General features: G+C 42.3%; 1 long non-coding RNA gene across 1 annotated transcript in view; it reads right to left on the bottom strand.

Moving 5' to 3' along the window:
* Nucleotides 1-344: 344 nt before the first annotated feature.
* LOC117603156 (uncharacterized) overlaps nt 345-12,193 on the bottom strand; it is a 75,642-nt gene continuing 63,793 nt past the window's right edge. Inside the window, exon 3 of the long non-coding RNA XR_004581152.2 lies at nt 345-3,401. This is a non-coding gene — a long non-coding RNA (uncharacterized LOC117603156). The remainder of the gene's footprint in view (nt 3,402-12,193) is intronic.

Raw genomic sequence — 12,193 nt, 5'->3', positions numbered from 1 at the left:
TAAGTACGACGAACGATAGAAAACCGATTGAATACGTGAGATTCGATCTTGTACGGAATCATTGTCGAGGAAAGACCAAGACAATGGCGGCACGGGACGGCGCGTAAAGGGGAGGAAAATAAAGATAGACGAGCTCAGACGGGTAAGAAGAAGAACCGTTCTTAGCCCCGGGGGAGTATTATGCAAAGTGGGAAACAGATGCACGAGTCTCCGGAGCACGATGCTCTTATTTTTCGGCCCAGCAGCAAACGTTTCTCTTCGTTTTCGGCCAGGGACAGCTTAGAAAAAAGATAGGAAAAAAAAAAAAAATAGACGGAAAAGAGAACGTCTCGGCTCGGAAACAGTCTGGCAGAGGAAAAAGCTCTCGTGAAATGCGGTTCTCTCTGGCTTCCGTTCTGCCGGAACGTCGACCAACTACGGACGTTCCCGGTCTTCTAGGAGTTGTTCAGGAACGTGGATTCTTGACGCCGCGTCGACTCACGTAAACGAACCGCCTCGAATTCCATCCCTTCATCCACCTTATCCACCTGCGTATACCTTTATATATGTGTCTACGTCAACGGTCAAAAGTCTTAGAATATCTCGCGTATTTAACGAAAACTATGGAATCACGAGGTTAACTCTATCTACATATTTCGCGGTCTTTTCAAATAATTTGCTGGAAGATTGCAACGTTGTAATCGATATTTATCGATCGGTCTAGCTCAGCGGTCACCAAACTACGGCCCTCCAAAGATTTTCATCCGGGCCCCGAATTTTATTTATAAATATTAATTTTATAAAATTTTATGATTTGGTTGCGAATACACGAGAACGATACCCTTATCGTTCTATTGTGATTTGGCATAAGACTTCCAGGTACAGAAATGTCTCCCACCAGTTTCTTCCTACACCTATGTATGCTCGTACGACGCCAATGTTCTATTTTCCGTCCGGCTCGCATGTTTTCAAAAATTTCAATCCGGCCAGTTTTTCAAAAAGTTTGGTGAACCCTGGTCTAGCTTGAAAGGCTTCCAGATGGCCGATAAACGTGATACGAGCGTGATCACGTGAAATTTTGAACAAAACTGCGAGATCTGCTTGGAAATTTGCTGGAACTTGAAGTTCGTGCAACGTTCTTGTATTACAGAGCAACGTGTATCCTCTCTGAAATATTCATAAGCCGCGATCATCCTTGCTCCGCTAATTGATATTCCTCGCATCTGGAATCCGCAATGCCAACAGGTGTTCCAGTCCGAGGCTGCGTTTACACCAGATCCAAACTCGTGCAACATTACTCGTACATACGATAATTTTGGCTAATCATAATCATTCCCTTTTCTTCCCTCTTTAATTTCATTACGATCGTAGCAATATTTCTTTCCTTTTCCCCTTCCACGGTCATCCAGAAGAAAGAATTCCCAAGGATCAAACAAACCTGAAGAAACTTGCAAACGATGATTACACAACGGAGAAAAGAAACTCTAAAAATAGTTAGGAATGTAACCGACGAAGCACTTTGAAGCTTTTATTGTAAAGTTTTCGCGCGTGTTTTCGTAATGGAAGTATAGAAGCAAGATTTTAACGAAAAAACGTTAACAGCTTTCATCTTTCGTATGAGAAAAAAAGATTCTTGTAAATCATTAATCTGAATGGAAGCAAGCCGTATGTATTATTCTACAATGTACACAGAAATCAGCGTGGGAGAATAAAAATGAAGAGGAACAGGTGAAAGGCGTTTTATCGAGAAATTTCCTGGATAAGAGGAGAGAGGTTGGCGTGGCAAATCGGTGTCGGTTAGGGAAGCGAAATTCCATCGTTAAACAACTTTGTAGTTGGTGCGGTTCGGCACGCAACAACGTGATCGCGGCCTGCCGGTATCGGCATACAACCATGAATAACATTAATGGCGAAACTGTCAGCATTTTGGGTCTTATGCATCGTAGAACGCAGGCAGGCAGCCGGGCGGTCAGGCAGGGCCGAATAGCCACGGCAATTTGCGAGCGTGTCGCCGTTTCGACGAACCTCAAACGACGCGTCGTTGCGAACGGGCATTAAGTATGCATAGGTATAATCAGAAGTGGCTGCTAGCTGGCCACGCGTCGATCAAACTTACTCGCTCGCTCGTTGCTTGATCGCCCTCCTATATACCCGTTCACGTTTAAATTCGTTTGCCAGCACTTTATGAAATCGTTTATTTACGATGTTGCGTTATTTCGACGCTGTTTAACCACCGAACATAGCTGCACCTAACTTTGCCGAATTTACGGAAAATAACGAACGACACTTGCAGAACCGTCGCGTAGCCAGGGTGAATGTCTGCGATACGCAGCAACGATAACGCGAAACAATTTATATTACATAGCTGGGACCTAATTGCAGCAAGGCAAAGTTAAGCACCGGTACTCGGTACTGCTGCGTTTCACAAGATATCCTCCGGCTATGTTCTGTCACTGAATATTCCGAGTAAGAAAAATAAAATCGACGAGGAATACCGTTGAAATCCTCGATTCTTCGTTTTAATCTTATCATTGCTATTGATGCCTTTAGGCGTTTCTGAAACTTCCTTATCCCAGAAAGATTCCTCTTTTCTAGAATAGGAGAGTTCTTACTAAAACAAATAATGCTTTATTTTCCAACTGAGAATTTCAAGGATTTCACGGTTTCGTATGTATAATTTATCAAATGTCAATCACTTTTTAATTTATTATTCTATGTGATCAATCATTTTCTAGCTTTCAATATAAACTAACGTCAACGTTAATTGTGTCACTACATATTTCGCTTTAGTTTTCCTCTCTCGGATCTCCGTGTTTAATTTTGCAACTACCAATCGTTCGATTTCAAAAATCCATCTCGTGTACCTTCAAATATGTTCCATTTGAGTTACATTCTTAGATTAAATTATGCGTTACATTTACATTTGCTTGTGTTCAATTTTAGAACAGAATTTTTAATTAGACTTTATTCTATCAAACGATCACGTTACTCATTTATCAAATAAATAAAGATTAATGTTAATGCCATCTTTACGTATGTCGAAGACGTTTCGTTAACGAGAAATCTCGAGAAGAAAGTGTTTTTTCGACTTCCTTACCTTGAGCATTACGTTCAAGGTCGTCTAAGAAGATTCGATGGTATAATTAGTTCCAATTGGATCGTTCGCGTAATTACGTTATCAAGAAAGGGTCGGAACTAACGCAGTTTGTATTCCATGGAGCAGGTACGACTCGGTCCATCCTCGTCCTCTTTTTTTACTTTATCGTAATTACACCAACTCCCTCGAAAATCCTTGTTGTTTATGTTAATCGTAGGAAAAAAAAGGGATTTGTGGAAAGTGTTTCTTCTACTCTACGATCAACGGCGATGTTTTATTCGATACATCGAGCAATAAATGCGTACACTGGAGCTGAAATCCCATCCTGTAGAATAAATAATAAACGATCGATAAAAGTCCGCAGGGAAACCGGGAAGGTGTATCGGTTGGCAGTTCCCGTTTGCATTAGCATCGTGCAGAGAAACGTTCGGTTCTCAACGAAAGATACTGTTCAGAGAAAATAGTGCTACGACTTCCGTTATTAAACGTACCATGATAAATATACCAGAAAAAAAACCGATGGAATTGTAAGCAAAAAAGATACGTCCACTGTACACGTTACTTACACGGATCGTGAACCATTCGACGATACGATTCGATCCTAGAAATTACCCTCGCTTTCGTTTCCTGAATAATTTCGCGAAAAACATTTACTTTGGAAACTTAACTGCAAACCTCCCTAAACGGGATACCTACTACAAGTTTTCATTTTCCATTGGCATAGACTCATCGAGTAGCAAAGTTTTCCTTGTACGATCATTTGTTTCGTACCAATCACGAACAATAGCAGGCAAGAAATAGTTAACCCACTCGAGTAAACCGCATACAGTTGTTGTAACAAACGTAGAAACTTCGGAAATACACTGTCGAAACTTTGTTGCACGTTCTACCTTCGCCTAAATATAGTACGAGTAAAAGAAAACGTGAGAGAACGCGAACGATGATTAGAGATTCCAGTCAGAGTTATCGCTTAATGAAATTGTTTTAATTTCTAATCCGTACTTCTCTGAATGATACATATTCGAACGCTTCGAAGCGATAGGGAACGTCGACAAGAAAATGGATGCTTACATTCACCGGTACTTGTATACCCGGTGGAGCGTTGGATTCGACTGAAACGGAAGGACATAATAATGCATCTTGTAGAATTCTGAAACAAAAGTCGCTCGGTTGCCGCGTGAGCCGCGCAACCGTAAAACTCCTCGAGCCGACGTCTTTCACTTATTGTTAAAGCTGAAATGTAGGACACGAACGAGCCAACGAGAAGAAGGAAGGAAGACGGTAAGAGCCGAAACGGTCCGGAAAACGAACGGAAAAAGGGAGAGAGAGATGAATCCTTTGGACGAGAAAAAAGAGGCCGCGTGATACAACGTAAAAACGCGCACGAGAAACGCGAGGCTGGCGAATGTACGCCACCGATAAAGCCACAGAGAAAGATAAAGCGAGTAAAAGCGTCGTGAAAAAAGCTTGCAAAGAGAGCTTGAAAGATTTCGCATTGGACTCGGCCTTTCTTCTGCCAGCCTCTTCCTATCCGTACCTATTCCATCTCTACCTACCTCTGCTGTTTTCTAACCGCCACGTTTCGAAAGATCCAGCGCACTTCAATAAACTATCCGCACACCGTATCGTTTCCAGAGGAAAAAGGAAAAATCGTGCCGCGGACGATCATCTAGGAGAAAAACTTTTCTCTTGGAACTAGCGGGAAATTAGATATTCGAGTCGCGACGAGGATCTGTCCGATCTATAGTCGAGATGAGACTTTCGATTATGCTTGGGTCAGTTCATTTAATTTATTCCTCTCCTTGATACCACTGTCCACGACGATTGCTTTTGATCGTCAATTCGTTATCTCCTTCTCTTCGTCGTTCGATTGCATTCAATTTTAATGAAATAAAACTCATCTTCCTTTTTTATCAATTAACCATCTACTTCGATGATTATTACGTGAATACAAATGGGTTCGTCGACCTTAAAGGGTTAATGATGGGTCAACCGGAAGATTTTTGTCGTTAATGGCATCGGTGCACGCGTATAAGATAAATTACCTCTACTCTGTTCAATGTTTATTACAACCGTAGCGGATACGGATATCCTTGCAGGCTGAGAAATGACACAGTTAACGAGTGAAGGGAGTTAATTGAAGGAGGAACAAGATAACCACGGTACAGGATTGATTTCTCTTTTAATGAACGTTATTTTCAATTTAATCGAACAGCTTCCACTAGGCAAATACCATTCGATTCGAACGAGGTAAGAGATATTTCAAGGAATCGATACGAGCAAGCTTCTAGCTCGTAGGGCTGACCAATTAAAGTCTGCCAGGGAGTATAAGCATTTATACGCAAAATGGTGGACCGAGAATCGCCGGAGGCCATGATAATTCGGGATTGCTTCGGGAAGATATTGAAATTCAAATTAAACATCTCGAATCCTGAAGTTTCCTGGCTGCAGGCTGGGAGATTGTTGTAATCGTGGCGCATCGTTTCGCGAACGCTAAAAATTTCATCGTTCCCTTCATTTTCAAGATGTTCTTGGTTACCACCTTATCCTTGGGAAAAGACTGCCAACTACTTATTCAATCATACTACTAGCAGTAGTATAACTCAACTATTTACGCTACCAATGTGAACCAGACCTCAACTAATAAAACTGCTACCATTATCACATTCCCAAACGTACATTCCTTCCTTTCCTCTTATTTTTTCCGTCCAACTACCGCAACATATCTGTCGTATATTTTCGAAAAACTCCTCGAGCTGTATTTTTCGAGCTTCTAAATTTTCAATTGCTTCTCCTTTGAACGAATTTCGCAAAGAACGAAATAAATGGACGGTGTAATGTTTGGCGAGAATTGGGTGTGCCCCTGTTTGGGGTGGAAACAAACGAGAATTTTCGGTTGAAAACACATCAACGGAATGTATATACGTATATCCCGTCGCGTCAAGCATATTCACCCGGAGCGTGCAAGTTTAAACAGTTTCTCGCGATACGAGAGGAGAAACGCTTTTACAAACGCGATCGCAGATAACCGTATCAAAAGTAGACGTACCCTATAACGCGTCCCATTTCCATTGACAGCATCGCCCGCGCCATTGGTGTTATAAAGGGACAGAGGTAGAGGGGCGCGAGATTCGTTTCGCAAATCAATCGATTTCTGTTAAATATTGAACCCGATACCGTTCACGATGCTTCAAACAAACGCGCGCATCGCGTTAAACGAATGACGCTGAAAATCTAATTACAGAAAACATAAAAGGGGATTACCATAACGTTCAGTCAACCGTTTCAGTTGTCAGAGTGATGGACATCGAGGAAAAAATGATTGTTAGAATCGAGTTGAAAAGTTTGTTTTTTTAATTTTACAGATAATCCGCTGTTTGTAGGATGGCTGTTGCAAGTTGCGAACGATATCGATTGTTCATTTCCGATCGAAGTACGTACACATTTGTTTCTTTTTTCTCTCTGGCTCGATTCAACGTTGAATTCTCGCAGCAAGCGGACCGCGAAAACAACGAAATTACGGGAAGCGAATTAAACGAGCCGCGGCCGCGACCGACCCGTTCGATCGCAGTGCTTTTCTGCGTAGATCGTCAATTATTAGTTCTGTAATCAAGAGGAGTGCGATTTCCAATTTTCCTGGCTCGAGCGGTCGACTCGGGTGTAACGGATTCGAGGACGATTCGCGAACCATTAAAAGAGGGGATGCGAAAAAAAATGGCCATTACTTTGATTAACCATCTCATATTTCTGAAGCGGTGATTTCTAGAAAAATACTCGCTCCGAGTGAAATTGAATTAGCTCCATTCGGTTCGTGCTTTTTCGACGCTCGAACGAACTTGATGACGTTCAAAGCGATGTCTCCTTACTATTCTTAAACGTTTGAAAACAGAAAACGGGTTGACCGATTTCCATTAACAGTTAAAAACCCTCTAAACTCTAAGTGGTAAATAATTTTATTAAATTTGCTGTGGTAAAAAGAAGGCGAGAAAGAACTTCCTTGCGTATCTTTAAGAAAACTAGCCAACAATTGTAACTCGTTTAACTTAATCGTTGGAAAGTTGCGGGAATGCGTGGGAATGCGTGGGAATGCAGGGCAACGCGATAAGGACGGCTGTGTCGACCTCTCAGCAATTAATTCGGCTTAAATTTGATCGAACCAGGGCCATTAGAATCTGTTTACCGTAGCCGTTGACCGAATCGTGTCGCGCTCGAGAATAATTTAATTAATTCTCGCGCTCGTGGCTCGCATGCTCGACCGAATGACACCGAATGAACGGCCACACTATCGTTGCTCGCGGTCGCAAATGTCCTCGATCCCCGACACGCCCCAATCGATTTTCGACCAGGTAATACCTGTACACTGGCATACACGCGTGTACGTAAATACGCGCTCGCGTGTTGCGTTGCGTTTATGATAAAGTTTCCAACGTTGCCCCTGTTCGACGATTACCAGGACTAATGGTAATTAGACATCGAAGGAGAAACGGGTTAGAGGTGAATTTTCATCCCCCAACAAACAGTAGATAGATATCTGTTACTGTGATACAAGTTTGCTGTGAAACTGAAGTAAATTAACACTGCCGCCAGTTAATTACTCTTGTGACGTTACTGCGACGAAATGGCTACACAGGATGAACCCTTTTAGCCCCAAGTACTACTTTCACGACGCCCTGGTATTGTGACGAATCATACGACCCGGCGCTCTGAATACTTTATTAATTATACGTATTAAATTGTTGCATTTATTTTTATTACAAACAGTAGGTATCAGTTTTTACTCAACGGTGCTGGAGAAGAATAAAAGAAAGGGGTATAGAGTAAGAAAAATACGACGAGACACAAAAGCAAGATGAAAAGCAAACAAAAAAAGAAACGAATAGGAGGATGAGGAGATTGAAGATAGAAGGAACAGATGGAAGGCAGCAAAGGTAGCGGGTATAGAGAAACGGGTGTTACCCAACAGCCGTTTTAGCGTGCTTAGGGACACGTAACGCTATTCAACAACCATTTTCCTGTATTCCATGCTTATGTAACGCTATCTAGATTCATTCATCGAACCGTCCGTATTTTCCGTTACGTAGAGATAGCGGTGCTCGTAAAACATTACAACCATCAGTCCCTTGCTACCAATATCTGGTTAGCTTTTTGAAATTGCGCCAAGATAAATGGCTAATCGTTAGTAGATATTCTGTTTTAACGCTGTCGTTACATCGACTTTAAATGGAAAACATTTCTCCATGTTCGCTTATTAAATTATCGAAAAACGCGATATTTTTCACGGTTCGTCGTCGAATAGTAACCGACTCGGTTGTTCTTTTCTAAACAGCCTGTAATCCTTTTCTTGATTTTCACAGCTCGAGGAAGATGATATCGATATCGTCTATGAAAGAAAAGCACGACTGCGTGCCGAAGCGGTGCCAAGATTGAGGGGAGTGCATTTTATATGTCGCCTCGATCGTTCGAGGCAATTTAGAAGGGAAGAGAAAGAAAAAAAGAAAAGACGAAAAGGAACCGAGAAAGAGAGAGTAAAAAGGATCGAGCAGATTGATTTTTCTTCACAAAGACTCGGAATCGTGACGCTGCAGAGCGAAAAGACGCTTTTACCTTCTGAACCGATATCCTCTGTTGCCTGGCGTTCTAATAACCCAATTTAGGTTCAAAGCGTTCCGCGTGAAAATATCAGTTAAATCGCGACTCTTATCAGCCGATTCTTTTCACTAGCTTTTCTACAACTACTCCTTCGATCATTTGTTACCCACTTGCGTTATACGACACGAGCGACGCTATTTATTACATAATTTAATAAGCTAAAGTGATCAACGTAACCGACGTATATTCTACATATTGTCTGTATATCGTACGTACGTTACATGTACCGTTCCATTGACCTATCGCGAGTTTCAACTCGCATTCAAAGCGATCGGCCGCAGCCGTTCGCGGTTTTTGGGTCAACATTGAAATCCACTTCTCCCATGAAACACCTTTGCGTAACTATCGCTGACTGTAATTACCGTTCGTCATCAGGAAATCCAGGAAACAGTTGAGATCGATGATCTGCTGATGAGACAACCAAATGTCAATTGAAATTGAATCTTTCAGTGATGAATCGATGGGACGGAAATCGACGCTTTCTGTTTCGATATCCTTATGGTTATATCACTTATTTTAAATGTAACTTTCAAAATTCATTCTATTTTGTTGGAATAACGAAGCTCTATTAGATATCTATTAGAAAAGAAGAGAAATTGAGAGTATCGCGGTGACTGCTGATGACAGATTAATGATCCCCAATGGAAGGGCGTTGATCAGCGATCCGCATCTGGCAGGATATACTGATTGCGTTGCTTCGATTGACGTTGCCAGTTGCCAGTGTGCGTTATTAATCCGGCTTACGAAACGACAGGAACGTCGATACTGATCACCCGAACGAGCGAGAGCTTCTTCTCATTCGACGCACAGGCTATTTAAATTAGTCGTTATTTCCTCATTAATATCGTCATAATACGTATGCCCGTTCAATTTGTTAATTGCCGTATCGAAGATCACTCGAAAATACACATGTTACGTACGTACCAATTTGCCGAAGAACCTACATCCACTCTATATTGTTCGTCGACGAAGAAAACTGGTGGAAATTTGCAAAATTTTTCCATTATTCATCCACGCGAGCAATAAAAGTCAGGAAAGACAACAGCACGCCCGAAAATGCCTCGTGTTTAACGCGATGTTTACTTTCCACGAGCAGCACACGTACTTTGGATTCGAAACGTCCGTACATGTCGAGTAAGAATTCCCAGTAGAACGTGTGTGCGGTAGCCAGGAATAATCATTTTTCACAATTTCCCAGGAGGTGTGGCCGGAGTGGCGGTCGGAACGACGTCAACGAGACTTTTAACGTGCACGCTCGCGAGGGTAATGCCGTAGGCAGAGCACGAAGCCACGCAGCCCGCCAAATAAAACAAAGCCGTGGCGACCGCGTGCAGGAGTTCACACCACGACCACAGAAACCGGCTGGCAGACGAAGCAAAAGTGTGCTCGCGGGCTACACACGTACGCAAACTCGCCCTCCTTCTCCGTCGACCGAATCCCTGGATCCCTGGATCCCTCGAGCACTGACCGACCAATTAACCCTTCTGCCCATTCCCGCTTTCTCTTCTAATTACCGACCTCTATGTTTAACCCTTCACCCTGGAAATCCTTCCCTCTCGATTGTTTACAAAGCTACATGCACTTCTCTGAGCCAGCTGTTGCAACGCCGCAACTGTTGGAATATTATATATTTATTTTTTCGAAAAATAGAAACACGATGCTTCTAACTGAATCTTCTCAGTTTCGCGTAAGCTTGCGACGTCTCCGTCAACCTCTCGTTCTACAAATATCAAATATAAGATCAAGTTTACATGAACGCTTTGGATGAACGGACCAGTGTGAATCCCCGGTTCAGGAAAAACGAGGAGTTTTCCGATTCGGTCGACGGACACGCGGTTCGTGCCGATACACCAGCCGAGTAAGGTACACGTGTAGGTGTCACGTTGACCGAAATCCAGGATTATCCGTTCTTAATCCACGTCGGAGTAGCGGCTGACACGCGTGCGTTAATATGTGACAGGGGGCAGGTGCAGGTAATATTGGAGCTAGTAATGCTACTCAAACCTGATGTATTTATGTTCAAATTGCTACTGATATAGTACAATGATTTAATTATACGATTTATACGTTTCGTCTGGCAACGAATACGAAAATTCATCGAGGAACGGGCAAGAATTTCTCTCAAGTTTACCGAGTTTCGCGGAAACTGGAACTCGTACCATAGACGTTAATCCGTTTTCAACGTATCGCAACTTTGTACAAACGTTACGTTACATCTACCAGTGAGAAATTGTCCCTTCAAGCACGCGTCACCGCTCGACGTCTACTTAGGGCCGGTACTAAACTTTTAGTGGCCTTGGTCGAGTCGAGACTAACCCGCACGAAATTCCAACTGAAATTGAAAATTCCACGTGACGAAAAAGCTGAGCGTTATACGTTAACGCGCGACGTAAAGCCGAAGGGAATTAGAGCGGCTTATAAGCGAACGCTGACCCAGATATTCCGTTAAATCCCGACAAATTGTTATTAATCCGAAGGACCTTTAATAACGACACATAGGGACGAAGTGTTCCAGTGTGTTCGATAATGAGTATCGTTGCTCGCACACGGGGACGAAATTTATCCCCGGGGATAGGTATTCCGCGTATGTGCCGCGCGTATCCGCTAAACTAACGCATCACGTATGTACTGCTCGAAATGGTAACAGGATCGAAACGATGTGGATTGAAAACGGTCCGTCTTTGATATCTAACCGTAATTTCACCGTGACAATTGTTAAACCAGAAACACTGTACACGGTACAACAAGCCTTTTTTACAATTTAACAAGCTGTATACAGCTACGATGCGACGATGCAATTCTCTTGGAATCCGTGGTTCAATTAAGCGCGCGACACGAGTAACAGGTATTTATACCTGTGTAGCTCGCAAAGAAAAGAAAATGTTAATTCGATATCGCCAGAGACAAAGGGAACAAAATAAGGTAGAAACGAAGGCTGCAAAGGAGATGAAAACCTTAACCAGATAACGGCGTGGTTTCTTGTTGAGAACAGAAACCCGGATGAGGAGAAGAAAAAAATAAAGGTGAATGGATTCTTTAATGAAAGAAACAAATAAGATAATTGATTAGAATAGAAGATAAAGAATGGAAGAGAATGAAAATGGAACCAAAGATATTATTACAGAACAAAGAGAATGGAGTAACATCTGAACAATGTCTTCAAGACGATCAACTTATTAATTCAGAGTACCTATACTGACAGTGTTAAGTAATCCTTTTTATTTATGTATCCACTTAATACCTGTCAATAAAAATCGAAATTTATTTCAGGACTATCGAACAAACAAGGCTCGCGACGAAGCTTACCATCCAACTCTCGTTGTTGGCGATCTTTTATTTTCATTGGTCCAACGGTGACATCGCGCTAGATATAAAAACAAAGAGGCAGTAGACGAGTCGCGAACCAGTGGTCGACACAAAGTGAAAAATGGATATAGCGAACGTGGCGAGGAAACGTCAAAGCAACGG

This window comes from Osmia lignaria, chromosome 12, assembly GCF_051020975.1.
Source record: "Osmia lignaria lignaria isolate PbOS001 chromosome 12, iyOsmLign1, whole genome shotgun sequence".
Lineage (NCBI taxonomy): Eukaryota > Metazoa > Arthropoda > Insecta > Hymenoptera > Megachilidae > Osmia > Osmia lignaria.
The sequence above is the reverse complement of the archived record's forward strand: the minus strand, read 5'-3'. Positions and strand labels throughout refer to the sequence as shown.